The sequence below is a fragment of the Lonchura striata genome, chromosome 6 (genome assembly GCF_050655825.1).
Source record: "Lonchura striata isolate lonStrDom1 chromosome 6, ASM5065582v1, whole genome shotgun sequence".
Classification (NCBI taxonomy): Eukaryota; Metazoa; Chordata; class Aves; order Passeriformes; family Estrildidae; genus Lonchura; species Lonchura striata.
This window is the reverse complement of record NC_140708.1, coordinates 32,657,535-32,664,140: the sequence shown is the minus strand read 5'-3', so window position 1 is coordinate 32,664,140 and position 6,606 is coordinate 32,657,535.

Below are 6,606 nucleotides of genomic sequence, written 5' to 3'. Positions count from 1 at the left end.
TAGAGTGCAGATTGTCTCCTCCCAGGCAGAAATGAAATGCAATTGGCTCTGCCACTCTAGAACAGATGCTCAAAAAACTATTTGCTGAATAAATATATGTGTGTATGTAGAGGTGTACACTTGTGCACAGAAAACTTTTTTATAACCCAAAGTTCATTCTTTTGCCCTCTGAAAACTTCAAGATTTTGACCAAAATTATGGTTCGAGGCTGGAACCACTTTTATTAAAATCTCAGGTTTTTAACTGCTAAACTAACATTCAAACATTACATATTTAAGCTTCCTCTTTATCTCATCCTAAGTAATGTGAAGCTTATAATCTTTTTAATCGCCTGAAATTTTTTTTTCAGTAGTATTTTTCCACCTTTTAACCAGTACATTTTCACTGTTAGTTATTGGCAATGCAAAGTGGCTGAGCAGTTCTACCAAATGAAAATGTGTAATGGTTATTTGATAGCAGAAATGAACAGAGTTATCAATAAAACAAAACCAATTTCAGCCTGTGAACAGAGGAAATTGTCTCTCTGTCAAGCCAAATATTAAAACCACAACAAAATTAGATTCAAGTATAAGAAATGCAAGATCTGAGAGAAAAAATATTCCAGTGCTAGTAATATTTAATGGAAAGATGAAGCCAAGAGAGATAAAAGAAGTCTAGGAGTGATAATAGGCAGAAAACTAAGAATTGTTGCCACAGAACATGGCACTGAATAAAATATTGGCAAATAGACATTGGAAAGATAAATGCAAAGAAATAATTTCACTGTGAAGAAGTTCTAATCCATGAGTAGTGTGATCACAACCACATTACACATTCGTTTTAGGGTGTCATGTTGGCAGGGAGGGCCTGCAGACCTAGTGGAAATCAGATGAAAAGCAATGACAATAGCAACTCCAGCTTTCCATAGCTGTGGAAACCCATTTTCTAAATGAAGTGTAAGGGATTACCATTTTTATTTCTCTTGGCTAAAAGGAGAAGGGTTACAGATACAGAAGGAAATTTTCTCCTCTCCCTGCCTGCCCCAATATTCACATCAATTTGAGCAGAGTATGCTGGGGGTGTACAGGAGAGACTGGGATTAAGATCCTATCTTGTGGAGAGCAGACTCTTGCGGAGTCATAGGAAATGAGAAAAGGAAAATTTCAAGCAGATTTCAGCCTGACTTATTAGGAGCTTGACTGGACCAGAACCAGCAAGTCTGCTCCAGGCTACATGCAGTGCTCTCAGGAAGCTGGGAGAGATGTTCATGTCACAGAGAACAAGTTGGAGCTTTTCAAAAGAAAACCTCTTACCTGTTCTGTTGGGTTTTTTCTTTACAGAAAGAGAACTTTTTCCTTTTTTTATTCTTTCCCCTCTGTTTTAGTAGCTTCCACACATTATATGTTCTTAGCATGTTCTCTTTTTCCAGCTGGTATTTGTATCTGGCCATAATTTGAGCATTTTGGGCTTCTGCCTGACTTCTGGGAGCCATCAGACCCAGCTGGAACAGTGGCTTCTGAGGTAGGTGGGATCCTCTAAACTGGCATTTTGCAGCAGGAGCTTTTTTTCCCTCTTTCTCTCTCTCTCTCTCTCTCAATCTCTCTCTGGGTTCAATTATGAGTTCTTAGTACAGTACTAATACAGTAATTCCCTTTAACAAAAATATAATATAAAGCCTTAGCAATAAGGATACTGTGGACCACCATGGGTGCCAGCATCAATCGAGTGTGTCCCCTTGTATAAATCCTGATTGTGAGATACAGGGGCTGCCCCAGACACCTCAGCTTTGCATTATCTGTGCCTAATCCACCTCAGTCTCTTCTCACTGCCTTGCTTAAGGTTTTGCTAAGGGCCAAAATGGCCTTCCCATCATAAGTCAAAGGCAAGAGCCATGGGGAGCCATGGGGAGCCTGGGATTCCCAGAGTCCTGTCTCAGCCATTAGCCAACACTAATCAGCAGCCTCTCTCCTGATAGGAACAAACAAAATTCTTCAGCCCTAAAACCTAGACCAGAAAGTCTGTTGTAGGTAATGTTGAGTGGTTTTGAGAAGATAGAGTCAGTTTTTTCTTGTTTGCTTAATCAAATGCATGTGGTTTTTATGCAATTTGTAATGAACAAGGGAAATATTCTGTTTGTATTAGCTCCTGTTAGCCTGGAGGAAAATAATCATTAATTTTTTTTAAGATGAGTTATTTTGAAAAGTTAGGAATCCAATTGCAAGTGGAATGGCACCAAGTGGAATTCCAGTAAGAGTGAACTGCAAATTCTGGTGCTGATTTTGTACCACATGAGAGGGAAAATTGAGAACTCTGAGGAAATGTAGTCTTTGTTTTTGAGCTATACAATTAATTAAGGACAAGACATTTATAATCTTTTATTCTTTTATCAGTGATTCTCTAGAGTATCTTGGTATAGCATTGTTTTGGTTTTTTCTGTATTCTGGGTTACGAATCCCCAAGTAGATTATACTTTCTATCTTCACTCCTCCTTGTGTTCTTTACTTGCTTTTAGGAAAGCAAGAGTTTTCTGTGTTTTATTTTTTTTGTAAGATGTTACATACTGTTCTCTGCACTCCTCAGTGACTTCCTGGACATCAGCCTGGGTCAGGATGAGCAAGAGAGGAGCTCCAGGACTGCACAGCTGAGATCAGTGAAGGGCCACCCTCAAAAGCAAGGCAGATGAGCCAGGTCATCTCAGTCTCTGTCCACCTCCTGCTTCTCCCTGACTGGTTAGAAAATAACATGGATTTCATCTCACTTTCTTCCTGTCTTCACTCCTCCTTCAAACAAAAGCAGGAGTTCTTCCTTACAGCTGATGAAACAAAGCCTGCTTCATCCCAAGTGAGCTATTTTTTCCCCCTTGAAATTTCTCAGTGTTGAGAGCTGACCTGGAAGGGTTTTTGATGTTCACTGGGTGGGCTGGGTAAACCAATTAGCAGGGGTAGGAGGAAGGACAGGCTCTATGTGGCTACAGGTCAAGGCTGGGATTTGAGACTGAGGTTGGGTTCTCAGCCCTCTGGCAGACTTCACTCACCTTGGTGAGCGTATTTATAGCCTCTCCACTTCACACCAGTGGAGGAAGGGGATCACAGTCCCCTTTTAGTCCTGCTTCCTTTCTCTGTTAGAGCAGAGAGCACCTCTTGCTGTGCTTAAATTCTCCAGCACTATAACTGGCCCGATTTGGCTTGAGACCTGTAAATGCTAAAATTTAGCAGATGTTTATTCACAATTAAATGAATCAGGTGCCCAAACACTCTGATGTGTCTGTGGCCAGACACTGGTGCCTGGGGAAGATCTTCTGGACTGATTGTTACCTGTTGCCTTTCCAGTATCACAGAACAATGAGGCAGTTGCCTGGCCTAGCAAACAAATGGTGCCAATTCTCGCTAATTTTCCCCATCTATATTTCCTAACTACAGCCCTTGACAGATGATTTAACTGCTCTATTTTCCTAAGCTTATCTGACTACTGGAGGAAAATAAGAAACCTATATTCATTGTCTTATTATGACAACTGCCCCAAATGGTAAACCGAACTAAGATAGAAGAGCACAAAGTCCCAAGTCTTATAGAAAAATCAGGATATCTAATACTTTATGTGGTAGTTTGAAGATATTAGGTACATTTTCACTGTCACTCTGAAAAACTTCTAAAAATGCAGCCTGACAATAAAATTAGAGGCTGAGAAAGAAGCAAATTCTTCACTGCTAGAGAGATAAAGAATGTTTGCCTTGAATCTCTAACTCCTCTGAAGTTTCCCTAGCAGTTTAATTTGATTAGCAAATACAACTCTAGACCATAAAATTATTAACCTTTGGCTGTTTTCAAGGAAACAGACTTTTCTTGACATGTTCTGTCTTGCACAAATGATGTCACCTTTATGAATCATTAGATTCCCCACATGCAAAATGGCATGAATCAAAGAATCAGGAAGCAAAATCTTAACATAGCAAATGGCACTTGGTGCCTAAATCCTGTCAATGAGCCTCTCTGCATTTGTATGAAACCTCTCATGAAGTATTTATACTAATGATAACGAAAGTCAAACAATGGGAAAGGTGGTCCTCCTTGCTGTAGGGACTATTCCTGGGAAGCAATGTAACTCAAAAGCTTTACAGACTGAATTAGGTGTAATTCTTACGGGATCACTAGCAGCTCATAAATAACTTTTAATGAGATTTCCAGCAAGTAAAATTGCACATGGGAGGGGAAAAACAGAGAAAGCGAGGGAAAGAGAGAGGAAAAAATGCAAGAGACAATCTCAATAAAAAATTCAAGTGTTCATGCTATCCCCCTGTTGTTTCATATGTGTACACAAAAAGAAAACTGCAATGCTTTAAGTAAGGCATTATTAGTAACCAAAATATTTAATTAACTGATCCAAAAAAGGAAAGACTTGCTAAAGGTCACAACAAATTCAGTGACACTGGCCACTAATCTATTGAAACTTATAGAGCTAAATCTAAGGCATATTCCAGAGTTAAGCAGGGAAATAAATCAAGGTTTGCAAATGTCATTTAAGTTTTCACCTGTCCCAAGATTCAAAATTATTGGCTTCACAATGAAAAGCATATGTTGCGCCCCTTGCCTAGGGAATAGTAATGAAGTGAGGCAGACACTCTCCAGTTCTACACTACCATCTCTCCCCTCTTTATTTCCCATCGAGTAAAAATAATTACTGTATACTTGAGGGAGCATTTCTCTCAGTCTGCCGATAACTGCTGCCATGTTGGCTCTTCATGAGCTGCTCTTCTTCCTTGTGGGACTGTGATTTGATTTATGAGAAAATAGTTGGCAAATTGCGATGTCCATCTTGATGGATGACATCATTTGGGCCATTTTGCTGATCATGTATGACTAACTTTTTTTTTCTAGTGCTGTTGCAATTGATCAAGTGCTGCAGCACAGCTGAGTTAAGGAAAGGAGCAGGATGGGGGGGATGAGGGGAGAGGGGAGGAAAGAGGTGACAATTGCCTGTGCTCTGTAAGAACTGGAATGGCATTCACAGAGCAGAATCCCCTCTTTTTTGGTTGGGCTGTAATCTAATTGAAGAGGAATATAAATTTTATAGACTGAAAATAATGCAATGTATATGCAACAACAGGATTAAATACAAATACCCTGGCCCACCACATTAAAATTAAAGGGAAAAAAATAAAAATAATAAACCCTGAGTATTGTGTTTTATGATGGACCCTCTGTATCTAATCCCTTTGGCACTTGAGTTAAATTACCACTCATTACAGTTAACTGCTACTGTATAATACATAGGAAGGGAGGTGGTTGTATGTCCTCTAGGTCAGATTTGACATCTATTAGATTACTGTAGATGCCTGCTTCAAATTTAAGGAGATTTTGATCATGATAGGTCCCTGTTTTTTTAATCAGAGATCTCTGCAATCCTGGGTCCCTGGAAGATGACCAGGAAAGCAAACCCACTCCCAGTGAGCTGCTCAGCCTTCCCCAGCACCCCCAGGCAGACAGGAAGGGCTGGCAGCTGTGGTCACCTTAGGCAGACCCAGGCAGGCACCTCTGCCGGGTCTCTTGCAGAACCTGCCATGTCCTTTCAGCTCTGGGCACAGCAGGAGGCTCCTGGCTGCTGCGTGGCAGGGGATACTCCAGCTTGACCACAAAAGGATCTGCGTGGGAAGCAGAAAGAAAAACTTGCTGCAGTTTTTGGGGAGGTTTGCTTTAATGCATTTGCAGAGGTTCTCAGTAGACCTTGATTTGTTTTTCAGTTATCCCAACCATGTACATGAGTGTGAAATCAATCTACATCCTCCAGTACCTAAGAGGCTGACATTGATAAGACACAATCAGAGATCCAGAAACCTTATCGCAGCAAGAGTCACTGCAGGATGAAAGGAGACAACTGACATTATTTGAAAGAAGAGATTTTTTACCATTAAGACAATCAAGCTGTGGGATGCCCCAAGAGACAAAGCTGTCTCCATCCTTGGAAATTTTGGGAGCACAACTGGATAAAGCCGAGATCAACCTTCTCCAACCTCATTGCTGAACATTCTTTGAGCAGAAGGTTGGACTAGTGATGTGCTGACACTGCTTCCAACCTGAGATATCCTGCATGGTGGCTTTACAGAGCAGGGACTGTTTGAAGGCACTCTGCATGGGCAGGAAAAGAGGGAATCAGGCAGCCAGTCTGCAGTTCCCTTATGCCAATCTCCACCTGATCCAGGACAGCTGCTCCTCAGAGATGAACGTGCTGAAATATCTGGGACATCTTGGTAGCAATGTGCCAACACTTAATTTGGCCTTGTGTGTTTCAGATAATTTCAACCAGTCAAAGGTTTAAGGACATTGCAGGCAGCAGTGCTCAAGGCAGAGCTTGGGTGGTGCTTCATGCTCTACCAAGCACTCTGGAGGGCAGCCAGCCTCAGGGAGGATCTAGCCTGCAGAAAGGAGGGACGTACTTGAAGCCAGCTGCAGTCCTCTAATAGTTCACCAGACCAAGAGTATCCTGTATGTATAAAGGGTGACAATGGTGCTAATAATTAGGAGGGAAAAAAAATTTAAAGAGAAAATATTTTATATATTTTGAAAGAGCTTCATATTGTTCAAAATTACCTCTCAGATTAATAGATTCATAAGTTGGAATGTATCAACATTG